Raw genomic sequence first — 19,223 nt, 5'->3', positions numbered from 1 at the left:
TCTTTTTTTTTAATTAATACTAAAAAAATTGCCATAAGCAATGACTTATTTAGGCAATTATTTCTGGTGTGTGTATGTGTGTGTCCTGGACTATAAAGAATAAAATGAGTATGTTCACTGGGATATTTTGTTGGGATCTCTATAATTTGCAATAGTACCAAGATCTGCTCTAATTATGACTCTTATAGGATAGTATTGATGGGATGGTCTTTTTAAAAGAGTTATAGCCTTGAAGATGCCTCTTTCAAGAAACAATCCAGATGAGATTATGAAGCTTTTCCTGTGGAAACATTTTCTAGCCATTTACTCATGAGTCTTATAATTCTTTCTTACTAAATGAGGTTGACTAGCAATGAAACCTGTGAGTACTGTGGTGTTACTGTAGCCTAGTCTTACTCAAGCATTTTTGTTTGAATAATTTTTTTTAATTTGAAAAGAAAAACCCACATCCATTTGTGGGTGACTTTCTGATGTCAGAAAGGGATAGTTTCTAGTGGTTAATTTGGTAAGAGAATGAATGGGTTTGGGAACAAAGAACTGAAATCCCTGTCCCACAGCAGCTAAGTGGATAAAGTAGCCCAAAAGTTTTTATTTTTAAAGTCTCTGGAGTGTACATTTCTTCAGAAGTCAAAAATATGCTCATAGGCAGCACTAAAATTTTTATGCATTCTTCCCTCCCCATGCAACAAGTAATCTGTATAGCTTTATCATTTGTATTTTTGTATTTGCAACCCTGTGCTCTGGGTGTCCATAAGCCTCTGACTTCCAGATGCTGGGACTGGATGACAGGGGTGGATCAGATAATTGCCCTGTTCTGTTCATTCCCTCTGAAGCATCTGGTATTGGCCACTGTCAGAAGAGAAGATACTGGGCTAGATGGACTGTTGGTCTGACCCGGTATAGTCATTCTTACGTTCTGAAGTTCTTATAATTAATTATCATTTTGTATTTGATTGCCTTAACACTTTTCTATATTTTAGATCAAATTTTCCCCTCACCTATACTGCTATAAATCCACAGTACTGCATTATTTACATTGTCAATAAGAACAAGATTTTAACTGAATGAGGTTATTTCAGATTTATAGTAGCATACTCAAGAGCAGAGGGCAAGATTGTGACCCTAATTCTGTGCATGAAGGGGAAATTCCACTTGCTGATGTCAAATCTGTCATGCATATGGGTCCTGTCAGTTGCCTCCACAGCACCGTCCCATCCCTTCCCAGGACATATTGATGGTTTGCTCTGTATGGGAGAGGGGGTGGGGACTGGGTTGGGTGGGGAACACAAATCATGTCATCTGGCACTGTAGAGATTAGGTTGAAAAGGTAATATACCCTGGAATCCCAGGGAATCTTCCATGACAAGGAATCTACTTTAAAGGACTGGGGCTGGAGAAGTCCTGGCAGCATGACTCTAATGGAGTGGGCAGGGGAGCTGACTGGGATACGAGCTGGAGCAGAGGACAGGGCCTCCAGTCAGGTGACACTCAATTCCTGCTGATACTCTGGGCTCCAGACAGGTCTCCTGGAACTGCAAGATTTTTAAGCAGGCTCCAGAGTCAGATCCACCCCCAAATCTCATAGAAGAATTTGGATGTTCCAGCTTAGAATTTGAACATTTGAGATAAGTAATTAAAATGAAATTCATAATGGCTTGACATCTGCATCTCTTGCCATATGTTACGATACAAATGCAGAGTGAGACTAGTACTCAGTGAGATGAAGGAAGCTGTAATTTTTCAAGATGTGCCAACATTTCTTTTGCTACAGGAATATGAGAAATTACTTCTGTTCTTCCAAAGATGGATAAGATTCAATTTTGCGAAGCAATTTGGACTCCATGCCCACTTGAAAGAGTCCAAAAGACAAGCTTTTTCCAACTTATGCATTATCATTTCAGGTTTATAGGGAGCTTCATAACAATTTTACAAAGTACTTCCTATGAATTCTATTTTTTGGAACAAGATGTGATTGATCACATGTTGTACCAATGATATTTTCATTGAAAATCTCAATGAAATTTTGTACAGTAAAAATGTAGATATCCTCTTCCTTCCTAATGTATGTGTATAGCATAGATCAACTGGGTAGGTGTGTCCCAGAGAATGACGAAAACAGTGTCATTAGTCCTCTTAGTGATGTTTCTGTGAAGTTTAATTCATCCTTCTCTTCCCTGGTGATCGCTGTATGATAGGTATAGTCACTTTATGTGAACTCTATAGTTTAATGCACAGAGAATGACTGGTCAGCTTGGAGCAACTTGATCCGAAGATCTTTCAAGAGATAGTATCCTGTTCATTGCATCCAGGTTCTTATGATGTGCAACTCTGGCAATTGGCATGTGTTGCTAAATTGATTTACACCAGCTGAGGACCTGGCACAAAATATAGAGCAATATAGAGAAGACAAGAAATCAGTCATAAAAAAGTAAAGAAGATAGACTGTGTGATATTGTGAGATGGATAAGAGATGGCAAAAAATGCCTCCTAAGTCTGCCAAAGGATGAGAATGAACAGTAATTAAATGGATACATAATATAAAACCCCTCTTTCACTATGGAGTCCTATTCTTGGCAGACATTAAATTGGACTGAATTTAGCACTTGTCATATCAATATGGTCTAATAAACTAAAACTGATCTTGAAAAGGGGGAATTTAACTTTCTCTAAAAATTGTTTGTCTCAGATTATCAGGACCTTTTCCTTGTTTGCCCTTTGCCCTGTGCTTGTCATTTAATTATGTAGGCTTGGCATCCTCTGCTAAGGAATGTTATCTCTGTCTCCTTCCACAAAAACATCAACCTGGCAGTCCCTGGAGGGCTGCTAAGCAGCACAAGCATGCTTTATCAGTGATATTCTTCGGCTTGTCATGTGAAACACTTCAAGATTTGGATGGAATCTAATAACAAACTGTTACAGAAAATGGTACCAAAGTGAGAAAGTTTTATGAAGTGTGAGAACTATGTCTGGCAGATGGTAAAAGCTGGGGCTTCGATAAGCCTTTTTGGTTTGGGAAGTTAAAAAAACAACAGGTCATACTTCTTAGTTCTCTATAATACATGACCTATCAGAGATAAAAATGGACTGAATTTCCTGCCTCCAGTCTCTCCAGAAAAGGAAATGCATACTCATATTGCTAACAATGTTAGAGAGCTTAAGGGCACTAACAAGGTAGCTGTGCTGCAATTATGGTAAACCTAAACACAGGAAACTGCTGATACCCAAACAGCTGCTAATTTTTTATTATTAAAGCATTGTGTTCAGGGAAGATAAAGGCATTAACTATCTGAAACAGAACAAGCTCTAGTTCTGAAAACCTTGAGGTCTCTCTGACATCTCCCCGCAAATGCTTGAGCTGACGGCTAGATGCAAAATGGGTAAAAACAGAAGTGTTAACCTTCCCCCTCAAGCCTACCCTCCTACTTTTCTCAGTCACTGTGACCAATGCCACTATCCTGCTTGTCACTCAGGACTGTATCCTGGGCATCATCTATAACTCAGACCTTTCTCTAAGTCCCCACCTCCAGGCTCTAGCTAAATCTTGCCAATTCTTTCTTAAAATTCTAAGACACAACCTTTCCTACCTATCTACTCTGCTAAAACGCTCACCCAGGCCCTTATCTTGTGGCATGATTTACTGCAACATCCTTCTCTTTGGCCTTTACAAATGCAGTCTTGTCCTGTTCATATGCATTCAGAATACTGCTGCAACAATCATTTTCCTAGCCTGTCATTGATCCATGTCACCCCTCTGTTTGCAGCCATCCACTGGCTCTTCCTCAATTTTGTCAAAGGTAAGCTACTTGGTTTACTTTCAAGGCCCTTCATGGCCTTTCTCCACCCTACCTATTATCTCTCATTCATCAAGTCTATCTTCTGCATTATAATCCCATTACAAACCAGCCCACATATTACTATTAGCTAGATCCTGATTGACCAGTTGCGCAGAAAGACCAGGAAGTGACTGGGCAGAGAGATTGAACTACCCTCTTACTCCTAGTGAGTGTTCCATTGAGAGACCTTTCCTGGGCAATCGTAAGCTAGCATGTTGTCGCCTATGCTATGAAAAAAACTTTCAGTTCTGGAGCTGTCTGTCCAGCAGCTATCAAAGGACTGAATTAGTTATAAAAGGGAGAAAAAGAGAATGTTGAAGGTAAGTATTATTATATTCAAACTTAGAGTTTAAAAAATATAATATGAAATGCTGTATTTCAATAAAATACACTTTTCTCTGACTCTCCCAACCTGCCTTGACCCTCCACAAAGCAGAGATAAGGGAGACATGGGGGTTTTGACAGATTCATGGCAGTAGTAGCTGCTGAACAGTCACTCTGCAGTCAGGGCATGATGCTACCTCTCTCCATTCCTCCTTTGCAGTGATCACTAGTATTAGCCCCGTGCTGGAGTTGTGTGCTGACTAACAGGATTTGGGCCTTACTGCTTAGTGCTTTGGGATACCTGCAGCTGGAAATGGGGCGAAAAGCCACCAAAATCTATGCTTCTAGCTGTAATTGGATGCTTAAATGGCTATATCAGCATAGACTAAGCTGATAAGGTAATTCATGCGACAGAAGTGTTGATATATTCTGAGAGCTACAAAAGGTCAAAGAACAAAAGAGGTTAAAGCCTCATTAAAATCACAGCCTTCCTCTTCATTTTGCTTTGTGTGCTAGTATGTCTAAACTTGAACTTGAAATGCTAGTTTGCAAGTAGATATAATGCTCAAATACAGCTTTTGTCATCTTGTTAGTGTTTGTGTTCTGAAGCAAGAGATCTGAAAGGCAAAGAACAACGGATTAAAGCTCATACAGTGTCAACACCACACTGTGAAACAATCCTTACCTTCCATCATGATGTGAGTGATAATCTGCGTGGCCATGGAGAGCTGACACATTTTTTTATGTTACACTGTTGCCTTAGTGCTAAGATTTCTTTGATTTTCTGCTGTCAGCTTTACCACCCATTGGTGATATCCTTCAGCTTTCACAATGGCTGCTTTGCCTACTAAGGAAACAAAATGTACATCTGTTTCAGTGCTTTTTGGCACCCCCACCTTCCACTCATAATTTAGAGCCATATTTTCAGCACAAATGCCTCATTTCTCTGTTTTTTAAAGTATAGTTATAGTCAGGAAAAATAAATCCATTTACTTCCTGTGGACGGGTAAAATTCCACCGAAGTCTGACTAAAAAAGCTTTGTTTGGTGGAACTATGAAGTGCTGAATTAGGAGGAATAACAGAATCCCACCCTCCACCCTAAAGGCAGGGAGTGGAGAACATACATAGCTTGGTTGTGACTAATGGTTCAACCTGGAGATTGGTGGATGATGTAAGTCATGATATTGAAAAGTGAAGAATATTATGGCACTAGAGGCTGGCAGGATTCCTTAGCTATTGCTTTCCAAGCTTTTTAACATGGCATTCCTTCTTGAGGTATGGCATTTTTGCAAAATACATGTAATTTCTTGGGGTTTTGATGGATTCCATTGAATTACTCTTTCAGCCAGTCAGTTCCTTTAATTAAGTTTCTTGTTTAGGAGTCACCAAAGTGAAATGTGCTTTCCATTTTCATGTATGAAATTGAATCTGTGATATTCACTCATAAGTATAGTAGATGAGGTCAATGCCATAGTTATATATTTAAGAATAGGATGAGTGGTTACAAAAATAGAGTCTCTCTGAATAAACTCTGTTAGAATCTGCTGAACTGAAACATCATAGGTTTAAGTATGACACATGCACCCTCACAATGTGATTGCAGCCTGGAAAACTCCTGCATACTGGGAGACTTTCACTGGAATCCATGGATAAAGAGAAGCTATGCTTTCCCATAAGGCCAGCTCCAGTCTCCTGTTGCTTGCACTCCACCCCTGGAGCGTGGACTTTACTCTACTGGCATTAGAACCAGATTGCATTTGTCATGGTTTGGCATCACAATTCAGATTTGATCTGCCAAACCTTGGCCCTGATTCTGACCATAAGTGGCAAAATTCCTGGTGACATAAATGGGAGCCTTTTTGTCTCAGTCTAACTCTCTTGATCTTCATCCATCAGTTGTACTTTTGCTGGTTAAAAAAATACGGGTCTGAGCAATAGTCCTGGTTTGAAGACACATTCCCACGGTTGGTTTTCTCTGTTCTTCTGTTTACACAGAAGTATATGTCTGCTCCATTCAAGCACACTTTTAAGTAATATTTATTTTGAACTGAAATGAAAATTTTCAAATTTTCCCATGAAAAATGTTAAAATGTCAAAGGAAAATATTCAAAAGAGAATTTTTTTTATTCAGAATTTTTGTGGGGGAAAGCTCTAAGACTAACTCTTTGGTCTGTACATCAAAGCAATGGCTAAAATCCAGTGGGAGTGAGTGTCTTTTTCCTCATTATGTTATTACAGAGAACCACACTTTCAGAGAACAATTAAGATGTCCTTAAAATCAACATGGGTTCCTAATACTGTATATATTTGGTAGTTTAAGGATTAAGGTATAGTGTGAAATAATGAAATAACAAGTTTGGTTTCTTTCAGAATACAAATCTGTATAACTTTCATAGTTTGCATTAATGGAGTTGACTTCACATCCTTCCATTGGAGAGACAGCCAAGAATTCCTCCAACCCCACAGAAATAGCAGATCCATGTACATCTTGTAGAATATGCAAAGGCAAAGGGCTGTCTGCCCAGAGCTTCAATCCCACGGCACTAGGAACCTACAGCCTCATCCTGTCCCATATTCAGGACTCCTGCACCAACTGTTGCCCCTCAATCCACCTTAAGAAAAGATGGATTGTGGGGTTTTGTATTGCCAAACTGAATAAATTACTGCTGAATGGATAAGCATTTTGGCATCTGCTGAACCTGATTTTTGCTGAATTTCTGTCCTAACCAGAAAAAGTCAGAAATCTTACAAGAGAGTCTGCTCCCACAAACAGATTTCTAAATCAGTTTTGAAGACTCAGGATGAACAAACAAGATTTGGAAAAGCTTCCTACCTTTTAGGTGTAGAACTGAACCTCTGGGAGAATGTCTCTGTATCAGGAGTGCTGTCTTTTCTGCTTGTTGATGTACTGCCTAAATTTTAAGGGCACTGCTCTTTGACTGGTGTTTTTGGCTGCTACAGTAGTACAACTAATAGTAGTGGAATAAGGATAAGTAAAGAAAAAGTGTGTTACGAGATGACGGAGAATATAGGAGTAAACCAAGAAGGAAAGGAGGAATTAGGAAAATCAGAAGAGAAGAATTCAGTCCATAGGCATCTCTAAGCTTGACCCTGAAGGTAAGATTAAGATAATTTAAGCATATTAATATAAGTTACTGTGGTACCTGCTCCTCCCTAAAAGCTGTGAATACATAAATTCTCCTCCTCTTGGGGGAGGTAGGGGAGTTGTCTTGCCCCAGGGTGTGGTTTGATTAAAAGACAGTTTGAGCCTTTCACACTATCTATTTACATATTCCTGCCTAAAACGAATGGCTCTGGTTATCATTACCACTAAGGTTTCTTTACACTGCTATGGCAGAGCAGAGTAAAGGGGCCTTAAAGTTGATGTAAATATAAATGGTGTCAATGGAGCATAAATGACCCTGAGGCCCGAAAGTCTTCAGGGCACATTTCATGAGCATAGTACATTCTGTACATGTGCTGAAATAAGCAATGTCCCTTCTGAAGCATAGTTGATAATAGGGAACTGCTAAATCAGATGTGGTGTTATACATCTCTCAGCTAATATCTGATGCAAAATCCATCCCTCAGAGGTCATGTATACACTCTGAGTGGAGTACAGTCATCATCATCCATACATGTAGTTTTCCACCTGCAGTTGATGTTACAGTGGTAATACTCTTTATTTAACAAGTAATCCAAGTATTTTTCTGCAGATGTTACTAATATAATTTAAAATTATTTTTCATTTTACTTAATTGTTTCAAAACACCCTGTGTGGAAGGATGCAACAGAATGGAAATTGCATATACAGTCAACATGAAAGGACTTCATCATTTTCTCAGAGGTGGTTTGCCTCTCAGTGTAGTGAAAAGCATGTAGTGCTATGATTTTTTGACAGAGGAATACTACCTCTAGTCTGTGGGATTTCACAGCTGGCTTGTCACTTTGCTGAAAAGTTTATGCCATAAGTTACCACATGCTACAAACCAAAAGACAAATGCATATGGCTCAGGTAAATGCTCACCATTAAAATCTTTATAAATTTACATCTATGTCTGGAAAAGGTTATATGTATCCTGGAGGGAATTTGGCTCTGTTTTCCTTCCTGCTCAAACACATGTCACCTAAACTGTTTGGCTGCTGCCATTTCAGCCAAAGGTTATTCTTCATTCAAGGCCTGTTCCAAAGCCCACTGAAGTCAATGGAAAGCCTCTGAATGATTTCACTGGGCTTTGGATTAGGTTCCTAATACTGATCACAATTATTTAGTTAATAATTACAGTCAGGTAAAATGATAAAAATGGGACTATAGGAATCTCATTGCAGTTAAGTTGCCAAAAAAAGGCACATAGGGAGGTTTAAAATAATATATGTAGCAAAATAAGCCTAGATATAATACTAGTATATAGGAGTGAGAGAACTAGATTTTGCAGAAGAAAGCAGAGACCATTACCACAGCTGAGCTTCTTATACAATATACCAAATTTAGCAACTTTCATCAGAGAGCAGAGGTAAGCCCCACATTATTAGTGAAGTAGACATACAATGGTATGCAGCCCACCTCTAGTGCTGAATTACTGTTAATAATAAAATATGTCAATTATTTTGTCTTGACACAATGAAAAGCAAATATCCTGCAGGGGTGGGGTGGGGAGGTGGGGGATGACCACTGACCCTGACTTACTGTTTCCTGGTAAAGTCACTTTTGGGGACTGTGGTATAGAGTCTACATGTATTGTTTTCCTAGAGACATGGCAGTCTTATATGTAACATCAAATGACATAAGTTTGAAAAGAACAACAATGAGAAAGGTCAGGTCATTAATATAAGCTGTGGCAAACTCAGGACACTTAGCTACCAAGAGAGGGGTAGTAATTAGTCCCAGAAGGCTTAACCATGGAGGAATAAGGTTCAGCTGGAACAGGGGTTACCAGGAAGGTAATTAGTTTCAGCTGGCCCCAATGGCTGGAGACCTTTTTAAACCCTCCCTGGCAGGGAAGCAGGGGGAGGAGAGAAGTAGAGTAGTTGCCAGCAAGTAGAGGTAGCTGAACTCTAAAACTTTTCTTGCAAGGTAGGTTGCACTCTACCCAGAAGGAGAGGACAACAGAACAAGGACCTGACTGAGAAGGGATCAGCCAGACCCTGTGTGACTGAAGGGCTTTTGAATTGCCCAAGCCTGTGTCTCCAAGGCTGAGAAGGACTGAGCTAGGAGAGAAGAGACAGGTACTTTTCCACAAAGCATTAAGAACATCACTATTTTAGATCTGCATTTTTTTAACTGCATAACATACTGAAATGAGTGTGCTCAGACCCCCTTTCAGCTCTAATATTGTGACACTTGTTCTGTCACATGGTTGAGAAAAGTATGCTCCAGCAGTATTGTTGCTATAGCAAAGCTAAAATTTTATTTATAATTTATTATACCAGCTCACTGCACTTAGGACCTTATCCAAAGCCCTTAAAATCAATGGAAAAACTCTGGCTGACTACAACAGGCTTTGGATCAGACTTAAAACAAGCGTCAAAAGATTTACTGACACCACATTGAAACTAGACAGCTTTAATTTATTTATGAAAGGACTTGCAGTTCATATTTCAAGTGAAGTGAAACTCTAAGCAACAAAGAAAGTTAATCTTCAGTCTGATCATTTTTGATAAATAGGGAGCTAAATTCTGGGCACAGTTACCCCCATACAAATTCATTGTCTTCAGTGGGTTGGACTGTGTAAGTGAAGGCCTACACTGGCCCAAAATGTTTAAAAGGAAGATCTGGGTGACCTTGTAAACTGGAGTAATAGTAATAGGATGAAATTTAATAATGAAAAGTGCAAGGTCATGCACTTAGGGATTAATAATAAGAACTTTAGATATAGATTGGGGACGCATCAGTTGGAAGCAACAGAGGAGGAGAAGGACCTTGGTGTATTGGTAGATCACAGGATGACTATGAGCCGCCAATGTGATATGGCTGTTTAAAAAAAAGCTAATGCGGTTTTAGGATGCATTAGGCGAGGTATTTCCAGCAAAGATAAGGAGGTGTTGGTACCATTATATAAGGCGCTGGTGAGACCCCACCTGGAATACTGTGTGCAGTTCTGGTCTCCCATGTTTAAGAAGGATGAATTCAAACTGGAACAGGTTCAGAGACGGGCTACTAGGATGATCCGAGGAATGGAAAACCTGTCATATGAAAGGAGACTCAAAGAGCTTGGCTCTTTTAGTCTAGCCAAAAGAAGGCTGAGGGAGGATATGCTTGCTCTTTATAAATATATCAGAGGGATTAATATTAGGGAGGGAGAGGAATTATTTAAGCTTAGTACCAATGTAGACACAAGAACGAATGGGTATAAATTGGACACTAGGAAGTTTAGACTTGAAATTAGACGAAGGTTTCTAACCATTAGAGGAGTGAAGTTCTGGAACAGCCTTCCAAGGGGAGTAGTGGGGGCAAAAGACATATCTGGCTTTAAGATTAAGCTTGATAAGTTTATGGAAGGGATGGCATGATGGGAGAGCCTAATTTTGGCAATTGATCTTTGATTATCGCCAGATAAGTATGCCCAGTGGTTGGTGATGGAATGTTGGATGGGATGGGATCTGAGTTACTGCAGATAATTCTTTTCTGAGTGCTGGCTGGTGAATCTTGCCCACATGCTCAGGGCTTAGCTGATCGCCATATTTGGGGTCGGGAGGGAATTTTCCTCCAGGGCAAAGAGGTTTTTCGCCTTCCCCTGCAGTGTGGGGCATGGATCACTTGCTGGTGGATTCTCTGCAGCTTGAGGTCTCCAGACCACAATTTGAAGACTTCAATAACTCAGGCATAGGTTAGGGGGTTGTTATAGAAGTGGATGGGTAGGGTTCTGTGGCCTGCTTTGTGCGGGGGGTCGGACTAGATGATCACATTGGTCCATTGGTCCTAGAATCTATGAATCTATAAAAGGGAAACGTGCAAGACTGTTGGCTCTTGCCAACAAAATTTTTCCTTTCATCTCCTGCTTTTCTGAAGGCTTTCATCTTTTGTTACATCTTTTTGGGCACCTGCTTCCCATAGTGTTTTTTCATTGTAGCTAAAAGAGTGGAAAAACATCTGCATTGGTAGTCAGTGATGCCCAGGCTTCTGCCCAAAAGTCAGAGCTGTGCACATTTTGTTTGTCTGATGGGTTTGCTAAGTTATACACCAGATCTGGTCTCTTTCCTGGGATAGTGTCTTGAGGTTTTGACAGTCATAAACTTCAAATTTTTATGCAATTTTTCAAGCACTGCTGGAGGCTTCACAAAATAAAGGGGTATTAATGAAATTAGAGGAGTTTGCACAGTTAGACCTGAGACAGATCTGAAACAAAACCTCCAATCTGATCATTCCAAAATCTTAATTTAGCTAGATTTGGATCAGAATTTTGCAGATAGTCCCCATCTTCAAAATTGACCAAACTCATATCACTGACCTGAACCCCCACAAACTTTGAGGTTTTCAAATTCAAGTCTGGATTTGAATTTGGACTTTAACTGAGATCTATATCCAATTATCACATGGTTGTTTCATTAAATTTACTTTTTGTTTTACATAAGACCTCTCAACCTGCTAAAGCCTAAATCTGAGGCACAGGGTGTGAAAATAATCCCAAACCACAAAAAAAGTATTTATGGACAGAATTTAAAATGCTACAGGACTAGGGGAAGGATAAGTCAGTGGTTAGGGCACTAACCAGGGACTTGGGACACCCAGTTTGTTCCCTGCTCCATTACATGCCTCCAGTGTGACTTTGAACAAGTCACATAGTCTTTCTGTGCCTCAGTTCACCATCTGTAAAGTGGGATTAATAGAACTTCCCTACCTCACAAGGGTTGTCATGAGGATAAATACATTGAAAGTTGTGTGGTGCTCAGATACTATGGCAATGGAGGGCATATCAGTAGGTTTTTGCCTTCAGTCTGGCTGTTTCATGATTCATTATTCCTGATGTGAATACATTTCAGCAAGTGAAAGAACACGTGTGGTTCTTAGACAACTTTGAGAATAAAATGAGTGATATGCTTATACATGAAGAACCTTTGACAAATATGCTTTAAAGTTGGTTTCCAAAAAGTGCAATCAATTTTGCTCCAAAATAAGCAGGTAAAAACCAAGTAGTAATAGGCACCGTAGAAAACTGAAGACAGGTATGTAGCTCTCGCATTAGATTAGACAGGTGTTTTTCAATTTGACCCCTCGGTAATTTGTGTCCTTTCTTCGCTAATTTTAAATACTTTAAAGTGGAGGACAGCAATCAACCACAGTAGTAAATATATATTCATTCTCTACTATTATGCAAATTGAGATGAAATCTAATACTGCCAAACATGAGTGTGATAAAATTCTTTGAGGAGTGCATTAGTAATCTGGATGATGGGATGGATTGCACCCTCAGCAAGTTCGTAGATGACATTAAGCAGGAGGGAGAGGTAGATATGTTGGAGGGTCCAGAGTGACCTGGACAAATTGGAGGATTGGGCCAAAAGAAATCTGATGATGTTCAACAAGGACAAGTACAGAGTCCTGCACTTAGGATGGAAGAATCCCATGCACCGCTACAGGCTAGGGACTGACTGGCTAAATGGCAGTTCTGCAGAAAAGGACCTGGGGATTACAGTGGATGAGAAACTGGATGTGAGTCAACAGTGTGCCCTTGTTGCCAAGAAGACTAATGGCATATAGTAGGAGCATTGCCATCAGATCGAGGGAAGTGATTATTCCCCTGTATTTGGCACTGGTGAGGCCACATCTGGAATATTGCGTCCAGTCTTGGATCCCCCACTACAGAAAGGATGTGGATAAATAGGAGAGAATCCAGCAGAGAGCAATGAAAATGATTAGAGGGCTGGGGCACCTGACTTATGAGGAGAGGCTGAGGCAAATGGTCTTATTTATTTTGCAGAAGAGAAGAGTAGGGGGGAGGGATTTAATAGCAGCCTTTAACTACCTGAAGTGGGGTTCCAAAGAGGATGGAGCTAGGCTGTTCTCAGGTCCAGGCTGGATATTAGGAAAAGCTATTTCACTAGGAGGGCAATGAAGTACTGGAATGGGTTACCTAGGGAGGTGGTAGAATCTCCATCCCTAGAGTATTTAAGGCCTAGAATGACACAGCCCTGGCTGGGAGTATTTAGTTGGGGTGGACCTCTGAGGTCTCTTCCAACCCTAATCTTCTATGGTTCTAAGATTCTATGAGTGACCAAATTCCTAAAATACATCCAGATCAGTCACTAGAAAATACTGGCCAAATTCATCCCTGCAGTGTGTGCGTGTGTGTATAGGTCTGGTTTTTGGTCCCACTAAAGTTAAGGAAAACTTTGTCACTGATTTCAATGAAACAAAGATCAGGCCCTAACTAAAATTAAATAATGCATCAGAATTGTTTGATTTCTTAGTAGAAGGGGAATTATTTTGTTAAGGAAAACCTTAGTGAGATCCTTAGTCCCAGCAAAAAAAAAAAGGGTAACTAAGTCATTCTGCTAAACAAAACCATTCTACTTCTCTGGTTGATTTCATGGAGTGGTGCAGCTTCTGTTTCACAGACAATTAGAATACTTTTGTGATGCAGTGACCCAAGCCCGGCAGCCCCCAAAAGTCAGTTTAAATTGTTCCTCTTGGTACATCTACTTACATAACATGGGATACTGTTAGGAAAACCTGTGTATATGTGGGGCACTATTCTGCAATTTTTGCACACTGAAAATTCCCAATGGCCTCCATATAAATTCTGAATGTTCAATAAATACAAGATCTAGGGTAAGTAATAGAAGAAGTTTATGGTGCATATCTATGTCCTTTGCCTTCCTAAACAATTGTAAATCAGTCTTAGTCCATTGAATTTTTAGAACTAATTAAATAAAGTTTTTAACACAATTATTTTTTATCTTTTTTCTGGATCAGCTCATGCAAAGCTCAGCCGATGAACTTTTTGTGTGTGTAAAAAAAAAAAAAAAAAAAAAAGCAATTTTTATGGGGTGAGACAAAATTACTCCAGAATCTCTTACAGAAAAAGAGACGTCTTTGTGCAAACCCAGCTGTTTGGAGCTGTGCCAATGCATGTCCTGTAGGAATGAACCTATTTGTCTAAATAACTGTAAGGCTTCATTTTCCATTTCTCAAGCTTGCTTAGGACACAGAGCTCTTGTAATGGTGTATGGTGAGTCAAATCAGCAACTGCAAAATGAATCCAATAAAGAACCTCCTTGCAATCTTGGTTCTTGCTTTATCAGAACTGATCAACAAAGATTCTATTCAACAAACTTTATGGGCAGGCGCCCACAACCAACTAAGATTGTGAGATCTTGTAAAAGCAGCGAGAAAACTGTCTGTGGCACTGAACAATTTTGTATAAATACAGGAGATGTATTGTTCTATCATCAGTTATGCTGCAGAACAAAAAATATCTTCAGTATTAACTAAACAAAAGCCTGTTGAGGAGAAGGATACTCACACTATCTTTAGTATCATCATACCACAGAGGGGACGTAGTAATAATGAAGGTCAAGATTTACTAGTTGTACTATTTATGTAAAGGAGGAAGGCCTTCTATGTTCTTTGGAGTCTGACAACTAACTAGGGTAAAGCAGAACATCTATATAATACAAACTCCCTTTTTTTTTTAATGGATCAGCTTTAGCCAATCCATGGTTAATTTTGAAAATAATGTCAGATATAAGCAAATTTCAACCACTCTAAATAATGCAAAAAGGCACTCAAATATTTTATATGCAATGTGTCACCATAAGTTTTTCTGGGAAGTTTGGGAAAAATCAGAGAGGAAGATATGGGGTTTCAAAATTTTTCTCATTATTCAGGTTTTTAAAGTATTCCCGCCATTTTAAGCTCATCAGGCACCAAATTTACTGTTTGCTTTGGCTTGCTGAGAAGGATATAAAGAGCTGGTTGTAGGTATACAGAGCAAAGTTTAAAATATAAAATTTATCTATATGAACATATTTATATTATCTATAATACAGTACCACCCTAATCCTGATTCCAGGTTTTCTTCCAGTCCAGGGGGGCTGCTGAGACGAGTCAGTGGGATTTGTGTGTATTGTATATGTGTGGGGAGTGCAGATGGGGAGATTTGAGACTGGGGTGAATTACTGAAGAACTACAAGTGGGAATCCTTTGGCAGGGGGTCTTTGGGGAAATAGAACAGTGGGATGGGAGCCAGGGAGGACTTGGACTGGGGATAGATGTCTGGGGAGTATATGGATCTGTACTCCCCCATCTCAGAATGGAGGGCTTTGAAGAGACCGCAAGAGGAAGTTCATGGAAAAGGACAATAAACTGGTAAGTCAAGAAGAGAAAGATGAAGGGGGTGCAGGAGGCATGTGAAATGGAGACAAAGATCCAGGTTAGGAACTGAGTTGGACAATAAAGAGCAATGACAGATTACGTAGACTTGGAAACCTGCCCCAACTGTTCCATTCAAGGCTTTTTATTGTGTGTGTTAAATCTGTAGAATTTGTCAGAGTGGGTGTTCATTTTGCAAGGGAGAGGCATTAGCTAGACTTCACTGAAATGCATCAATTCTTTTTTTAGTGGAGATATTTTAGTGTGAGTTTAAAAGTGTCTGTCAGTAGCTAAGTGAGACCTGTGACAGACAGACAACTGAGCAAGACATGAACTGGTCTGCTTGCAAAGCTGAAAAATCATATTACATGCTGTCATCCCTCCCCTACATTTTTTGCCCACAAAATTTTATAGAAGCTATGTGAAGGCACTGAGATTTCAGTGGAGTTGTGCTGTGGTAAAATTGGAGGAACCCAATGATAAATCAAGCCCCTGTCTCCAGAGTTGGTGCTTCTTGGAAAGTTAAAAAGCATTGTACAAGATATTCAGAGAAGTATAAAGCAATGTATGTTCCCTCCTTCCAGTAAAACACCACTTTTAGTGCTGTAATAACCCATCACACTAAGTACAAGGAAAAAATGTGTATATAAATGATCTTATATTATGTAAGTCAAATTTTCATTTCACCACCTGTAAATAAAATATATAAATACACTCACTTATAGGGCTGGCTGAAAAAAAAATCATTTTTGCAAAATATTTAGCAAGTTTAAAATTTATTTTTGTTCTGCACTGGTATAAAAAGAATGTCCGTGTTTTTTTAAGAAAGAGAGGGGTGGCTCTCTACATTCAAGTCCTTCCTGTGTTTCTTTCTCTCTCTCTCTCTCTCAATGATTTTGACTAGAAATTCCACCTTGGACCTAAGAAACCTGCCCCAAAAAAGCTTCACTGACACCAAAACGTTTCTGGGAAATGTTTCAGTTTTGAGAAACTGGCATTTTCTGATGAAAAAAACATTTTGTCCAAAAGCTCCCAACCAGCTCTACTCATTTCTAATAACGTATTATTAAGATGATTAACAGGGCAGAAAAAAAATGTATCTAGGTTTGTTTTGGAAATTTATGTAATGGTATGTACAATATTTTGAATAAATAAGGGACTAGGGTAAAGAGTGGAATTGCCTTAATTCCTAATTGTCTTTAATTCTGGTGGTGATGTTGATGGAAAATATACTTTACCATGATAACCTAAGGTACCCAAGTGTGTTGTTTGAGTATTTTGTGTGTGTGTGTGTCTCTCCCTTTCTTTCTCTCTCCCCTTCTCCCTCCAGTAGGGAAGTTATGCTTTCAAAGATCTTTGCACAGAGGTTCTCCTTTGGTGCAGACCTTAGCGTATCATCAGGAGATGTGGGGACAGGGTATGCAGGGAGGTGCTGCTGTTGTCTTCCCTCTCAGGTCCCTGGTGCTGGCTAGGGCTTTCAGGCAAGACTAGAGTGATGGGAACACACTGATTGCCGGTTGGCTGAAGCCTAATGAGAGGGAGTTACCTAGGGTATGATGAGAGAGAGAGAGATAGAGACTCTGGCTGGGTATCAGGGGTGTAGTTTATAGTTCAGGCAGTGAAATGCTATTACTTAACTATTAAGTCAGTTGGTTTAATGAATCATCTGTTGGCTTCCCTTAGCAAAATAAACAAATACTTATTATGAATAATGCTAATATCTCTATCATTATTAAAAGTAGCCTGTATCTCAGAGCCTATGTATAAGATTTTTTCAACCCAATCTGTTAAACCAAACCATTTGTTAATTAAAGGGATGGGAGGGTTGCCCAAGTGGACAAAGCTAGGCTTAAGTTTTGAGGGAGTCAATTTAAACCGCTAAGCCCTAAACTACTGACAGATTTACTTGTATCTTCCAAAAGAGAATTTGGTGGTGATAAACATTATTTGCATACATAATAAAAGGGATTTAATCATCATAATAGCAAACCACAATATCCTTAACAATGAAACTGTTTACCAGTTCCTACATAATACAGTAAATCTCAACAGAACTGACTCTTTTTTTAGTTTAGTTTAATATTTTTATAAGAGAGAATCTATGGGGTGAAATTCAGACTCCACTGAAGTCAATAGTCTTTTTGCTATAGACCTCAGTGGAGCCAGGTTTTCACCCATGTTGAATAACATAGAGAAGTACTTAACTGTAATTATACACTATATACAAAAGAAAAATAATTAATTCTATTCAACAGTGCAGCATATTGAAAAAGTGATTTAATAACTAGATTCAGTATCCTACTGTATTAGCAAGGATTAGACCATCTAGTGGTAAATCTTCGCACTGTGAGATAGAATGAACTTGATGATATTTTTTTTCCTCTAAAGAAAAGTTGGAAATGTTTTTCCAGTGGAAAAGTGAGCTAAACTTTTCGGTAGTATGTAATTTCCTTGGTACAGTTACACAATTATGTATACTGTGAAGAGAGCACAAGTGCCAATTTGTGCTTTGTTTTTTAAGTATAACCATGCAAATAGAAGAAGGTAGAACAGAAAACACCCACAAGGGTAGACAGTCCATTCTATGATGCATGTGTGCTGTGTATTAAAAGTTGGATGGAAAGGAAAAAGAGAAATTGACTAATCTATGCGGTTAATCTATGTTAATTCTTTATGAAAAGGCCCTATATGTTCATGCTAGAAAATTTGTTTGCTAGAGTACTCAGATATAGAATGCTGAAGTGGTGCAAACACAATTCATTTAAAAAAATGGGGAAAGCACTGTATTAATTTGCAGTTTTCCCTCTGGATTTACACCAATGTAACTGAGGACACATTTCGTGTTTTTATTAGTCTAAACTATGCAAATGGTTGCTTTCTTGACAAATAAAACATCCCGGGACATGCCTGTTAAGCTTGATTGCCAGAAGTGCAAATTGTCAAAAGCAAACTGTAAAATTTAGATTTGCAGGGTAACAAATCTGATAAATCATTAAAATGTAATTTCTATAGAGCAATGTGGTCTGGGAAGAATTTGGCAATAATACAATTGCAACATTGTTTGAAACTGGGGAGTATTTTTTAAATTAACTTATTCTGACGATGGCTTGATACATCTTACCCTTAATATGTGTGTAGGAGGATTTGCAAATGCAGTCAACAACATCCATATGGCATAGTCTTGACTAGATCCAGAGAAGTAATAAAAAAAAATAGTCTTTGGATTCAGAATATGTAATAGCATTCACCAAATCAATTATTGTTGCATTCTTTTGACAGATAATCTACCCAGCTCTATAGCTGTATGAAAAAAACAAACCAAACCAAAAAAGCTACAGATGCTTAATAATTATTAAAACACATATTTTGTAACATTTGACACACATTAATATATTTCTTACACATGTTAACCGGACAGATCTTGCCTTGACTCTTGATGAAAGTCGTGTGTTTTTGCAAGCAACTACAGTACTGTATCTTCTGAGAATAAAAGTAATCTTTACCTAATGATGGTATTGATTTTGTGTTTTCATATGTACTGTACCAAATTCATGGGCCATATCACCTATATATTTTTATAATTTTTAGTGGAGGTGATAGTGTTAATATTCAGTATGAGCAGGGGCAGCTCTAGCTTTTTTGCTGTCCCAAGCACGGCAGCAGGCTGCCTTCAGCGGTGTGCCTGTGGGAGGTCCCTGGTTCTGCGGATTTGGCTGCATGCCTGCGGGAGGTCTGCCATTCTCGTGGCTTCGGC

The sequence above is a fragment of the Gopherus flavomarginatus genome, chromosome 3 (genome assembly GCF_025201925.1).
Source record: "Gopherus flavomarginatus isolate rGopFla2 chromosome 3, rGopFla2.mat.asm, whole genome shotgun sequence".
In the NCBI taxonomy this organism is placed as follows: Eukaryota; Metazoa; Chordata; order Testudines; family Testudinidae; genus Gopherus; species Gopherus flavomarginatus.
Note: the sequence above shows the minus strand (reverse complement) of the source record.